The 15,179-nt window shown below is 35.1% G+C and overlaps 1 protein-coding gene and 1 long non-coding RNA gene across 11 annotated transcripts in view; one reads left to right on the top strand and one right to left on the bottom strand.

Moving 5' to 3' along the window:
* The window catches only part of ARHGEF7 (Rho guanine nucleotide exchange factor 7), a 381,786-nt gene that overhangs the window by 164,893 nt on the left and 201,714 nt on the right, over window positions 1–15,179 (bottom strand). The gene's annotated exons all lie outside the window — the stretch shown is intronic.
* LOC130455891 (uncharacterized) overlaps window positions 1–15,179 on the top strand; it is a 113,437-nt gene that overhangs the window by 81,402 nt on the left and 16,856 nt on the right. The gene's annotated exons all lie outside the window — the stretch shown is intronic.

The raw sequence follows: 15,179 nt of genomic DNA, 5'->3' as shown, positions 1-15,179 counted from the left end.
AAGAATAGCAGAATGGATTAGAATCCAAAACCCTACCATATGTTGCCTTCAAGAAACACACATGAGGCGGGTTGACACCCACAAGGTCAGAATTAAAGGATGGAGTAAGACCTTCTGGGCCTCAACTGACAGAAAGAAGGCAGGAGTGGTAATCATGATATCTGATAAAGTCAAAGCAAAAATAGACCTGATCAAAAGGGATAGGGAAGGTAATTATATTTTGTTAAAAGGGACTTTAGATAATGAGGAAATATCACTAATCAACATGTATGCACCAAATAATATAGCACCCAAATTTTTAATGGAGAAACTAGGAGAATTGAAGGGAGAAATAGACAGTAAAACCATATTAGTGGGAGACTTAAACCAACCATAATCAAATTTAGATAAATCGAACAAAAAAGTAAATAAGAAAAAGGTGAAAGAAGTGAATGAAATCTTAGAAAAATTAGAATTAATAGACATATGGAGAAAAATAAATAGGGATAAAAAGGAATAAACCTTCTTTTCAGCACCACATGGCACATTCACAAAAATTGACCATACATTAGGTCACAGAAACATAGCACACAAATGCAGAAAAGCAGAAATAATAAATGCAGCCTTCTCAGATCACAAGGCAATAAAAATAATGATCAGTAATGGTACATGGAAAACTAAATCAAAGACTAAATGGAAATTAAACAATATGATACTCCAAAATCTTTTAGTTAGAGAAGAAATCATAGAAACAATTAATAATTTTATCGAGGAAAATGACAATGGCGAGACATCCTTTCAAACCTTTTGGGATGCAGCCAAAGCAGTAATCAGAGGTAAATTCATATCCCTGAGTGCATATATCAACAAACTAGGGAGAGCAGAGATCAATCAATTGGAAATACAAATAAAAAAACTCAAAAGAGATCCAATTAAAACCCCCCAGCAGAAAACCAAACTAAAAATCCTAAAAATTAAGGGAGAAATTAATAAAATCAAAAGTGATAGAACTATTGATTTAATAAATAAGACAAGAAGCTGGTACTTTGAAAAAACAAACAAAATAGACAAAGTACTGGTCAATCTAATTTAAAAAAGGAAGGAAGAAAAGCAAATTAACAGCATCAAAGATGAAAAGGGGGACAGCACCTCCGATGAAGAGGAAATTAAGGCAATCATTAAAAATTACTTTGCCCAATTATATGGCAATAAATACACCAACTTGGGTGATATGGATGAATATATACAAAAATACAAACTGCCTAGACTAACAGAAGAGGAAATAGAATTCTTAAATAATCCCATATCAGAAAATGAAATCCAACAAGCCATCAAAGAACTTCCTAAGAAAAAATCCCCAGGGCCTGATGGATTCACCAGTGCATTCTATCAAACATTCAGAGAACAGTTAATCCCAATACTATACAAATGATTTGACATAATAAGCGAAGAGGGAGTTCTACCAAACTCCTTTTATGACACAAACATGGTACTGATTCCAAAACCAGGCAGGTCAAAAACAGAGAAAGAAAACTATAGACCAATCTCCCTAATGAATATAGATGCAAAAATCTTAAATAGGATACTAGCAAAAAGACTCCAGCAAGTGATCAGAAGGATCATCCACCATGATCAAGTAGGATTTATACCAGGGATGCAGGGCTAGTTCAATATTAGGACAACCATCCACATAATTGACCATATCAATAAGCAAACCAACAAGAACCACATGATTATCTCAATAGAGCCTCTGATAAAATACAACACCCATTCCTATTAAAAACACTAGAAAGCATAGGAACAGAAGGGTCATTCCTAAAAATAATAAACAGTATATATCTAAAACCATCAGCTAATATCATCTGCAATGGGGATAAACTAGATGCATTCCCAATAAGATCAGGAGTGAAACAAGGATGCCCATTATCACCTCTACTATTTGACATTGTACTAGAAACACTAGTAGTAGCAATTAGAGAAGGAAAAGAAATTGAAGGCATCAAACTAGGCAAGGAGGAGACCAAGTTATCACTCTTTGCAGATGACATGATGGTCTACTTAAAGAATTCTAGAGATTCAACCAAAAAGCTAATTGAAATAATAAACAATTTTAGCAAAGTTGCAGGATACAAAATAAACCCACATAAGTCATCAGCTTCTCTATATATCTCCAACATAGCTCAGCAGCAAAAACTAGAAAGAGAAATCCCATTCAAAATCACCTTAGACAAAATAAAATACCTAGGAATCTATCTCCCGAGACAAACACAGGAACTATATGAACACAACTACAAAACACTCTCCACACAACTAAAACTAGACTTGAGCAATTGGAAAAACATTAACTGCTCATGTATAGGACAAGCCAATATAATAAAAATGACCGTCCTACCCAAACTTATTTATCTATTTAGTGCCATACCCATTAAACTCCCAAAATACTTCTTTACTGATTTAGAACAAACCATAACAAAATTCATCTGGAATAACAAAAGATCAAGGATATCCAGGTAAATAATGAAAAAAAAAACCACATATGATGGGGGCCTTGCAGTCCCAGACCTTAACTATATTACAAAGCAGCAGTCATCATCAAAACAATTTGGTACTGGCTAAGAAACAGAAAGGAAGATCAGTGAAATAGACTGGGGGAAAGCGACCTCAGCAAGACAGTATACGATAAACCCAAAGATCCCAGGTCTTGGGACAAAAATCCACTATTCGATAAAAACTGCTGGGAAAATTGGAAGACAGCATGGGAGAGATTAGGAATAGATCAACACCTCACACCCTACACCAAGATAAATTCAAAATGGGTGAATGAATTAAACATAAAGAAGGAAACCATAAGTAAATTGGGTAAACACAGAATAGTATACATGTCAGACCTTTGGGAGGGGAAAGACTTTAAAACCAAGCAAGACGTAGAAAGAATCAGAAAATGTAAAATAAATAATTTTGACTACATCAAATTAAAAAGCTTTTGTACAAACAAAACCAATGTAACTAAAATCAGAAGGGAAACAACAAATTGGGAAAAAATCTTCATCGAAACCTCTGACAAAGGTTTAATTACTCAAATTTATAAAGAGCTAAATCAACTGTACAAAAAATCAAGCCATTCTCCAATTGATAAATGGATAGGCAGTTCTCAGATAAAGAAATCAAAACTATTAACAAGCACATGAAAAAGTGTTCTAAATCTCTTATAATCAGAGAGATGCAAATCAAAACAACTCTGAGGTATCACCTCACACCAAGCAGACTGGCTAGCATGATAGCAAAGGAAAGTAATGAATGCTGGAGGGGATGTGGCAAAGTAGGGACATTAATTCATTGCTGGTGGAGTTGTGAACTGATCCAGCCATTCTGGAGGGCAATTTGGAACTATGCCCAAAGGGCGACAAAAGAATGTCTACCCTTTGATCCAGCCATAGCACTGCTGGGTCTGTACCCCAAAGAGATAATGGACACAAAGACTTGTACAAAAATATTCATAGCTGTGCTCTTTGTGGTGGCCAAAAACTGGAAAACGAGGGGATGCCCATCAATTGGGGAATGGCTGAACAAACTGTGGTATATGTTGGTGATGGAATACTATTATGCTCAAAGGAATAACAAAGTGGAGGAGTTCCATGGAGACTGGAACAATCTCCAGGAAGTGATGCAGAGTGAGAGGAGCAGAACCAGGAGAACATTGTACACAGAGACTGATACACTGTGGTCCAATCGAATTAATGGACTTCTCCATTAGTGGCAGTGTAATGTCCCTAAACAATCTTCAGGGATCTAGGAGAAAAAACACTATGCATAAGCAAAGGATTAACTATGGGAATAGAAACACCAAGGAAAAGCAACTGCCTGACTACAGCAGTTGAGGGGACATGACAGAGGAGAAACTCTAAACGAAACTCTAATGCAAATATTAACAACATGGAAATGGGTTCGAATCAAGAACACATGTGACACCCAGTGGAATCACACGTCGGCTATGGGGGGTGAGGGGAGAAAAGAAAATGATCTTTGTCTTTAATGAATAATGCTTGGAAATGATCAAATAAAATATTATTTTTAAAAAAACATAGGAAAAGTTGAAGCAAATTCACCTAAATCATCATAATTTCTATGTATTCTAACAAAATAATAAGGCACAAAGAGAAATACCACTTAAGACAACTATAGAATCTATAAAATGTTTGGATGTCACCCACCAAGATATAGGAACTATATAAATAAAAGTACAAAATGCTTTACAAAAAAAGGTGGGGAGGCCAACCTAGTTAAATGAAGAAATATGAACTGCTCAAGGTAGATTAAATCAATGTTGTAAAAAAATAACAATGATACCTCAATTAATTTCTTTATTTAATGCTATAAAATCAAACTACCGAAGGATCACTTTATAGATCTAGGGGGGAAATAGAAATCGTAGGAGGAAAAAAAGTAAGGTTAAAAAAGAGGCTCAGTAATACCAAATCTAACTTAAAATTATTATATTATTATAAAGTAATAATCATAAACAAACAATTTGCTATTGGGAAGAGAGAGGGGATGGGGAAGCTAGGTGGCTCAGTGGATTGAGAGCCAGACCTAGTAAAGACAAAAGGTCCTAGGTTCGAATCTAATCCCAGACACTTCCCTAACTGTGTGACCCTGGGCAAGTCACTTAACCCCCACTACCTAGCCTTAACTACTCACTCTGCTACTTTGGAACCAACACACAATATTGATTCTAAGATGGAAGGAAAAGATTTTAATAATAATAATGTGGTTATTAGAATGATGGGATAAAAAAAGGATATCAAACAGATAAAGTATACAAAATATCAATGTAAAATATAAAGTAACCTAGTGTTAAATAAACACAAATACCCCAGTTACTGAAATTAAAAAAAAACTCACTATTCAATAAAAACTGCTGGAAAACCTAAAATCTGTTAGGCAGAAAGTAAAGACCAAAGTATCAAATTATACAATCCAATTAAATTTCAAATTATATTATACCTAGTTATAAAAAATCATATCATAAACAAATTAGAGGAACAAAGGTAAATAACCTTTCAGAAATATGGTTGGGAAAGAGTTCAGAATCAATCAAAAGAAAAAGATCTCTGTTCAGAGGAGATGAATAATTTCGATTACAAAAAATAAAAAAAATCTTTACCATACATGCAAAAATCAATGCATTTAATAGCAGAAGGAAAACAGTTTCCAGATTAGGGAGAGAACTGCAATACACTTCTCTGATAAAAGTTTCATTTCTAAGATATATAAAAGAACTCATTAAAATTTATAACAATGAGAGTCATTCCCCAATAGATAAATGGTCAAAGGATATGAAGAAACATTTTCAGAGGAAGAAATATGAATTTTCAAGAGTGGGGAAAGGAGCCCACCAAATCATTAACAAATAGTAAAATGGAGCAATTGTGAAATTCTACTTCACTCCCATCAGATTGGCAAAGCTGACAGAAAAGGAAAATAGCAAATACTAGAAGGGCTACAAGAACTAATGGATTACAGCTAGAACTATGATTAGTGCAGTCATTCTAAAAGCAACTTGGAACTAAAATTCACTATTATGGGTATATGTGTTAACCCATTGATATTGCTATTAAACTTATTAAGCACCTAAAAGATAAAAGGAAAAGGAAAAAGACCCATATGTACAAAAATACAGCAATCCTTTTTGGAGTAGCAAAGCATTGGAAATTAAAGGGACAAAAATCATCTGGAAAATAAATAAATTTTTTATGTCAATATAATAGGAACAGCATTATACTGTAATAAATGGTAGGACAAAAGTTTCAGAGAAACTTCTAAAAACTTAAGGCAAAGTGAAGTGAGCAGTATCTGAAGAAATTGTTTTTACAATTAAAAAAACATTAAAAGACTTAAGAGCTCCAATCAAATAATAATACACTATAAATTTTTAAGGATTAACTTCACTTGTAAGTAGGGGAAGGGAGAGAAGTGGAGGCAGATAAGACAGCTGTAAGAGTTACACATTGAAGTTATACTCTTAAAAAGGAAAGCAAGCACTACACAATAATTTGCATAGTTTCACATATATTCCTCTCCTGTTCTTAAATACATATGGAAATGATCATTATTATATTTATTTAGCATAGATTTTTTAAAAGAGAAGAGTAAAAGATGAACCAAGGATAGCTAATTCTGTTGGTCATTACCTCTCACTTAATTAAGAGATATTTAACAGTCTCTTAATTGGTCTCTATTCCATAAATCCATCCCATTCAGGCCACCAGAATATCCTGGTCCCTCTCCAGCCACCTTCATGAAATTTTGGGCCCTCTACCTCCCACTCTGGTTCCCTGTAAGGATCTGGCACTCCAAATTCATGACCCTTTGATCCTGAATAGAGAATTTTGCATAACCAACCAGGTACAGCTCCTCTTACACTTATTTATGTCATGGCTTCTTGACTTCAACTTGTCTTTTCTGGTCTTTCTCAGATTTATCCTAACTGGTGAAAATTTTGAGTAACTAGACTAACCCAACCTGCCATGCTGCAGGCACCTTCTTCATGCCATATTGTCACTTGCATAGTACTCATCTACTGGTATTCAAGTTTTTGGAACACTAATCAAATCAACATGATCACTTCTAAAGTATTTTAATCAACTGCCCTGCATATCCAATTCAGCATCCCTGGGACTTTCTAGTTCAAAATACTCCTCAACCACTATACTTTTAAATATATTGTTGCCCCTTCTTAGAACTCCTTGTGGGGAGAGACTACATACTTTTTGTATTTGTATCCCCATAGCTTAGAATTGTGTCTGGCACACAGAAAGCTCTCAAAAATGTTTTTTTCATTGATGCATGCTTCACACTTGTGCCAAAGCAGTCCTCTTAATTTTTTAACATTTTTTTAATTTGGTCAATTTCAAACATTATTCCTTGGTTACAAAGATCATTTTCTACTCCTCCCTCCCCTCCCTCCAACCACCCTATAGCCTATGCCCAATTCCACTGGGTATTCTATGCTTCCTTGATCAGAACCCATTTCCATGTTGTTGGTGTTTGCACTAGGATGTTCATTTAGAGTCTACATCCCCAACCATATCCCTTCAATCCATGTATTCAAGCAGTTGTTTTTCCTTCAGTGTTTTTACTCCCACAGTGTTTCCACCTGATGTGGATAGTGTTCTTTCTCATAGATCCCTCCTACCTGTTCAGGATCATTACATTGCCACTAATGGAGAAGTCCACTACATTTGATTATAACACAAAGTATCTGGTCTCTGTGTACAATGTTCTCCTGGTTCTGCTCCTTTCGCCCTGCATCACTTCCTGAAGGTTGTTCCAGTTCCTGTGGAATTCCTAAACTTTATTATTCCTTTGAGCACAATAGTATTCCATCACCAACAGACACCACAATTTGTTTGGACATTCCCCAATTGAAGGGCAACCCCCTATTTTCCAATTCTTTGCCACCACAAAGAGCTCAGCTATGATTATTCTTATACAAGTCTTTTTCCTTAGTATCTCTTTGGGGTACAAACCCAGCAGTGCTATGGCTGGATCAAAGGGCAGACAGTCTTTTAGCACCATTTGGGAATAGTTCCAAATTTCCCTCTAGAATGGTTGGATCAATTCACAACTCCACCAGCAAAATACTTTTTAATGATTGCCTTAATTTCCTCTTCACTGGAGGTGAGTTCCCCCTTTTCATCTATGATACTGTTATTTTGATTTTCTTCTTTCCTTTTTTTTATTAGATTGAACAGTACCTTTGTCTCTTTTCTTTGTTTTTTTTTCAAAATACCAACTTCTAGTCTTATTTATAACTTCAATAGTTCTATCACATTTGATTTTATTAATTGCTCCCTTAATTTTTAGGATCTCTAATTGGGTTTACTTCTGGGGGGTTTTAATTTGTTCGCTTTCAAGTTCTTTGATTTGCATGTCCAATTCATTGACCTCTGCCCTCCCTAATTTGTTAATACATGATCTCAAGCATGTAATTTTCCCCTTGAGTACTACTTTGGCTGAATCCCATAGAGTTTGAAAGGATGTCTCATCATTGTCATTTTCTTCAATGAAATTATTAATTACTTCTATGATTTTTTTCTCTATCCGATTTTGGAGAATAATATTATTTAATTTCCAATTAATTTTTGATTTGGCTCTCCGTGTACCCTCACTGATCATTATTTTTATTGCCTTATGATGTGAAAAGGTTGTATTTATTATTTCTGCTTTTCTGCATTTGTATGCCATGTTTTTATGACCTAGTATATGGTCAATCTTTCTGAATGTATCATGTGCTGCTGAAAAGAAAGTGTATTCCTTTTTGTCCCTATTTAATTTTCTCCATATATCTATTAACTCTAATTTCTCTAAGATTTTATTCACCTCTTTACCTATTTCTTATTTATTTTTTGATTTATTTAAATTTGATAGTGGTAGGTTCAGGTCTCCTACTTGTATAGTTTTACTATCTATTTCCTCCTTCAATTTTTGGGATATCCCTATTCTCTACAGAGAGTGTTAGATTGGAGGATATTTAGAGAAATGGCAATTTAGTCACTAGCATGAAATAGAACCAGTCAGAGAGAGAGATATAAGGATAATTGTCCTTTCTTCTACCTTCAAATCAACCAAGCCACCTCCAACTTGATAACACCAAGTCCCAGAGATAACACCAGTTTCTTCCTACACCTCAGCCAGCAAATCAAAAGCCTTTGAATGCCTTCAAACAGTTGGCTCTTGCCTCCAACTGTTTCCCAGTCATATTCCAAATGGAATCTCCATTTGACTGACAGATGACCCATCTCCACCTCCTGTCCGTTGCATGCCTTGTAAATTATCTCCTCCACATAAAAGAGCCAATGGTTTGACCAGATTTGAAGTCTTTAGCTGATGGTGGTGACTGAAGCTGAAGGGATTTTGGCTTCCTGGCTGACCTGAAGGAAGAAGGTAGTTTATCTCTGGGACATGAGATAATCAAGTGGGAGGTGACCTGGCTGAACTGAAAGGCAGAAGAAAAGAAAGACAGTAGTCCTCATATATCTCTCTGACTGAGTCTATTTCATGCTAGTGACTAAATTGCCATTTCTCTCAATATCCTCCAACATAAGACTCACTGTAGAGAATGGGTATATCCTACCCCTATTACCTTGTCCTCCACCCTTTGTCCTGTCTTCCTTAAATAAACCTCTTCTTTGACAAAGAATATTAAGAACTATTTCATTGAAACCTCACAGCTCACACTGAGTGACTTGAGGGAAACTGAAGAAGGGGGGAGGGGAGGCTGAAAGGCTTCTGAAGAGGGAGGAAAACGGGAGGTAGATAGGAAGGAGAGTAGGCAAAGAAGATAACTATCTGATCCATTAGTTATCTAGTATCCATCAATATACACCATCAAAATGTCATCTATTACAATATACAAAAAAAGGTAAAATAAGAGATTAATACTAAAAGGAATGGGAAAAGAAACTGAAGGGGGTAAATTTATATGTCACAAAGAAGCACATGGAAGGAGGGGGGTGAACTCAATACACTGGAAGGGGAAAAAGGTTGGAGATAGGAAATACTCAACTCTTACACTCATTGAAAATGACTCGAAGGGGGAAGAACAATCATTTCATTTTTCATTGGGGCAGAGAATTGATTTGTGCCCTATAGGGAAGTGGAAGGGTAACAAACGGACTGGTGGGGAGGGAAGCAGCACAAGGGAGGGAGAGGGTGGTTGTGAGAGGTGGGGGTAGGTTAAAAAGACTGTTAAGAAAATAAGGAGGGAATGAGAAGGGAGAGGGGTAGAAAGGAAAGTAAAATAAGGGTGGGAATTAGAGGGACTGATTAAAAAAAACTGGTATCGAAGGAAATAGTGAAAGAAGAAAAGGCAGGATTAGGAGTAGAAATCAAAATGCTGGGAAATACACACCTGGTAATTATAACTCTGATATGAATGGAATAAACACACCCATAAAATGCAAGCAAAGAGCAAAGTGGATTAGAATAAAAAGCCCTACCATATGCTGTCTACAAGAAACACACATGAGGAAGGCAGATACGCAAAGGGTGAAAGTAAGAGGATGGAGCCAAATCTGTTAGGCATCAACTGATAAAAAGAAGGCAGGAGTCACAATCATGATATCTGAAAAGCCAAAGTAAAAATAGATCTAGTTCAAAGAGATAGGGAAGGTAAGGAAGATAATTACATCCTGATAAATGGAAGTATAGACAATGAGGAAATATCAGTCCTCAAAATGTATGCACCAAATGGCAGAGCATCCAAATTTCTAAAGGAGAAACTAGTGGAGCTCAAGGATAAAATGAACAGAAAAATTATACTAGTGGGAGACCTGAACCTTCCTCTATCCAAACTAGATAAAATCAAACCAAAAAATAAATAAGAAAGAAGAAAAGTGAATGAAATCTTAGAAAAATTGACTTAGTAGATATGTGGAGAAAAATAAAAAGGGACAAAAAGGAATATAACTTCTTTTCAGCAGCACATGGTACATTCACAAAAATTGACCATGTATTAGGGCCTAAAAACATTGCAAAAAAGTTCAAAAGAGGAGAAATAATAAATGCAACCTTCTCAGATCACATTGCAATAAAAATAATAATTAGTAATACATGGACAGGTAAATCAAAAATTAATTGGAAATTAAATAATACAATTCTGGAAAACTGTTTAGGTAAAAAACAAATCATAGAAACAATTAATAATTGCATTGAAGGAAATATCAATGATGAGACATCCTTTCAAAACCGATGGGATGCAGCCAAAGCAGTACTCAGGGGGAAATTTATATCCTTGAGTTGATAGATTAACAAACTAGAGAGGGCAGAGGTCAATGAATTGGGCATGCAAATTAAAAAAATTGAAAGTGAACAAATTAAAAATCCTCAGATGAAGACTAAATTAGAGATCCAAAAAAATCAAAGGAAAAATTAATAAAATTTAAAGTCAAAGAACTATTGATTTAATAAATAAGACTAGAAGCTTGTACTTTGAAAAACAAATAAAATAGACAAAGTACTGGTCAATCTAATTAAAAAAGGAAAGATGAAAACCAAATTGACAGAATCCAAAATGAAAACGGGAGACCTCACCTCTAATGAAGAGGAAATTAATGCAATCATTAAAAACTATTATGCCCAACTATATATATGGCAATCTAGGTGATATGGATGAATATTTACAAAAAATATTAATTGCCTAGACTAACAGAGGAAGAAATAGATTACCTGAACAACCCCGTTATCAGAAAAAGAATTTGAACAATCCATCAAAGATTGTTTGATGGATTGAGAAAAATCCTAAGAAAAAACCCCCAGGTCCAGATGGATTTACAAATGAATTCTATCAAACATTCAAAGAACAATTCATCCCAATATTATACAAAATATTTGACAGAATACCCGAAGAAGGAGTTCTACCAAATTCCTTTTACGACACAAATATGGTACTGATTCCAAAGCCAGACAGGACAAAACAAAGAAAGAAAACTTTAGATGAATCTCCTTAATGAATATAGATGCAAAAATCTTAAATAGGATACTAGCAAAAAGACTCCAGCAAGTAATCACAATTCACTATGACCAGGTAGGATTCATACCAGGAATGCAAAGATGGTTTAATATTAGGAAAACCATCAACATAATTGACCATTTCAACAAGCAAACCAACAAAAATCACATGATTCTCAATAGAAGTAGAAAAAGCCTTTTGACAAAATATAACACTCATTGCTATTGAAAACACTAGAAAGTATAGGAATAGAAGGCCCTTTCCTAAAAAATAATCAACAGTATATATCTAAAACCATCAGCAAACATCATATGTAATGAGGATAAATTAGAAGCCTTCCCAATAAGATGAGGAGTGAAACAGGGATTCCCATTATCACCTCTATTATTTAACATTGTGCTAGAGAAACTAGTTGTAGCGATTAGAGAAGAAAAAGAAATTGAAGGTATTAATATAGGCAATGAGGAGCCCAAGCTATCACTCTTTGTAGATGATATGATGGTCTACTTAAAGAGTCCTAGAGAATCAACAAAAAGCTAGTTGAAATAATCAACAACTTTAGGAAAGTTGCAGGATACAAAATAAACCCACATAAGTAAGTCATCAGAATTTCTATATATCTCCAACACATCTCAGCAGCAAGTATTAGAAAGAGAAATTCCATTTAAAATTACCCTAAACTATATAAAATACTTAGAAATCTCTCTGCTGAGACAAACACAGGAACTATATGACCATAACTACAAAGCACTCTCCACACAATTAAAACTAGATCTAAACAACTGGAAAAGCATTGATTGCTCATGGGTAGGCCAAACTAACATAATAAAAATGACAATCCTACCCAAATTAATTTACTTTTTCATTGCCATACCCATTGAACTACCTAAAAACTTTTTTGATGAATTAGAAAAAACTATAACAAAGTTCATTTGGAAGAACAAAAGATCAAGGATATCCAGGAAAAACATGAAAAAAATGCAAAGGAAGGAGGACTTGCAGTACCAGATCTAAAAGTATACTATAAAGCAGTGGTCATCAAAACAATTTGGTACTGGTTAAGAGACAGAGAGGAGGAGCAATGGAATAGACTTGGGCTAAGTGACCTCAGCAAGACAATCTATGATAAGCCCAAAGATCCCAGCTTTGGGGACCAAAATCCACTGTTTGATAAAAACTGCTGGGAAAACTGGAAGACAGTATGTGAGAGATTAGGTTTGGATCAACATCTCACACCCTACACCAAGATAAACTCAGAATAGGTGAATGACCCGAATATAATGAAGGAAATGATAAGCAAATTAGGTGAACACAGAATATATATGTCAGATCTTTGGGAAAGGAAAGACTTTAAAACCAAGCAAGAGCTAGGAAAAAAATCACGAAATGTAAAATCAATAATTTTGATTACATCAAAATTAAAAAGGTTTTGTACAAACAAAACCAATGCATCCAAAATTAGAAGGGAAGCCACAAATTGGGAAACAATCTTCATAACAAAAACCTCTGACAAAGCTCTAATTCCTCAAATTTATAAAGAGGTAAATCAATTGTAAAAAAAATCAAGTCATTCTCCAATTGATAAATGGGCATGGGACATGAATAAGCACTTTTCAGTTAAAGAAATCAAAACTATTAATAAGCACATGAAAAAGTATTCTAAATCTCTTATAATCAGAGACATGCAAATCAAAACAACTCTGAGGTATCATCTCACACCTAGCAGATTGGCTAACATGACAGCAACAGAAAGTAATGAATGCTGGAGGGGATGTGGCAAAGTCGGGACATTAATGCATTGCTGGTGGAGTTGTGGATTAATCCAACCATTTTGGAGGGCAATTTGGAACTATGCCCAAAGGGCACTAAAAGACTGTCTGCCCTTTGATCCAGCCATAGCACTGCTGGATTTGTACCCCAACGAGATACTAAGGAAAAAGACTTGTACAAGAATATTCATAGCTGCACTCTTTGTGGTGGCAAAAAATTGGAAAATGAGGGGATGCCCTTCAACTGGGGAATGGCTGAATAAATTATGGTGGAATACTATTGTGCTCAAAAGAATAATGAACTGGAGGAATTCCGTGAGAACTGGAATGAACTCCAGGAAGTGTTGCAGAGCAAAAGGAGCAGAACCAGGAGAACATTGTATACAAGAGACTGATACACTGTGGTACAATCAAATGTAATGGACTTCTCCATTAGTAGGAATGCAATGATCCAGGACAGTTAGGAGGGATTTATGAGAAAGAATGCTGTCCACATTCAGAGGAAAAACTGTGGGAGTAGAAACACAGAAAAAAACAACTACTTCAATACATGGGTTGAGGGGATATTTTGGGGTATATAGACTCTAAATGAACATCCTAATGCAAACACCAACAACATTGAAATGGGTTCTGATCAAAGACATATGTAATACCCAATGAAATTACATGTCAGCTGTGGGAAGGGTGGGGGAGGGGAAGGAGGGAAATAATATAATTCTTATAACCAAGGAATAATGTTCTAAATTGACTAAATAAATTAACTTAAATTAAAATCATAAATAAATAAAAACAAAAACAAAAAAAAGATCAGAGCTAAATTCAAAATTTAACATTCAAATATAAGACTCAAGAGAAGCACAAAAAAGTAAACATGAAAGAGTAATTGTAAGGTTTGCAATAAAATTAAGCTGTCAATAAAATTAACTATCAAAAACAAAAAAATAAAATAAAATGTACAAATCATTCTTGGCTTGTGAATAAAATGGGCCTTTGGCCAAATTCAGCCTAGTTTATTAACTCTTATTCTGTACTCTTATCCCCTCTATCTTTCAGAGCAAACATAAACTTTTTATCCTGACATTCAAAGTCCTATATTATCTAGGACCAATCTACCCATCTAAACTTAGCTCTCACCACTTGCTAACATGTGCCCACTCCTCCACTAGAACAAGATTTTTGTTGTTTAAACATATGCTCATTTCCAGTGCCACATTTTTTTTCATATACTCTTCACAAATGAGAAGTCCTTTCCCAATTTGCTTAGTCTCACCTATTCATCCATTAAATTCCAACTCACTATCCCACTGATTCCATGAAGCTTTCCCTAACAATTTCAGGTCACACCCTCTCTCCTCAATAGGACTTAAAATCTGTACTATATATGTTGGCACCACTACTTTGTATTGTTTTGGGGTCAATTATATAAATCTTGTCTCTCACTAAGATTAGAAATTCTCTGAGGGCCAGAAACTATTACATACTTATAACCACAAATATTTTAGATCGAAGGCCCAGCAAGAGATCACATGTTCTTATCCTTCAAAGAGGTCCAATATTATCCCATTTCACAAATGAGCCATCAAGAGCAAAAGAGATTACATGACTTGCTAATAAACTCATGCAGCTAGCAGAAAAACCAACAACTGTGTCTTGCACCCTGTATGAGATAGCTTCCCCACTGTCTTGATTAATCCTGTACCAGCTAAAGTCTCAAGACAGTATTGGTTACATAGCAAGCACACAGCATTTACTGAATTGATTCACAAAAGGTACACTTCAATTATGCTCTCAATTGATGAGGGAAACCAGATGTACAAGAAATATTTCAGCACATATCACCTCATCTCTGAAAACCAAAGAAAACTACCTAGAAACCTGTGTGTGTGTGTGTGTGTGTGTGTGTGTGTGTGTGTGTGTGT

This window comes from Monodelphis domestica, chromosome 8 (genome assembly GCF_027887165.1).
Source record: "Monodelphis domestica isolate mMonDom1 chromosome 8, mMonDom1.pri, whole genome shotgun sequence".
NCBI classification, from domain to species: Eukaryota; Metazoa; Chordata; class Mammalia; order Didelphimorphia; family Didelphidae; genus Monodelphis; species Monodelphis domestica.
This window is presented reverse-complemented; position numbering and strand designations above follow the sequence as displayed.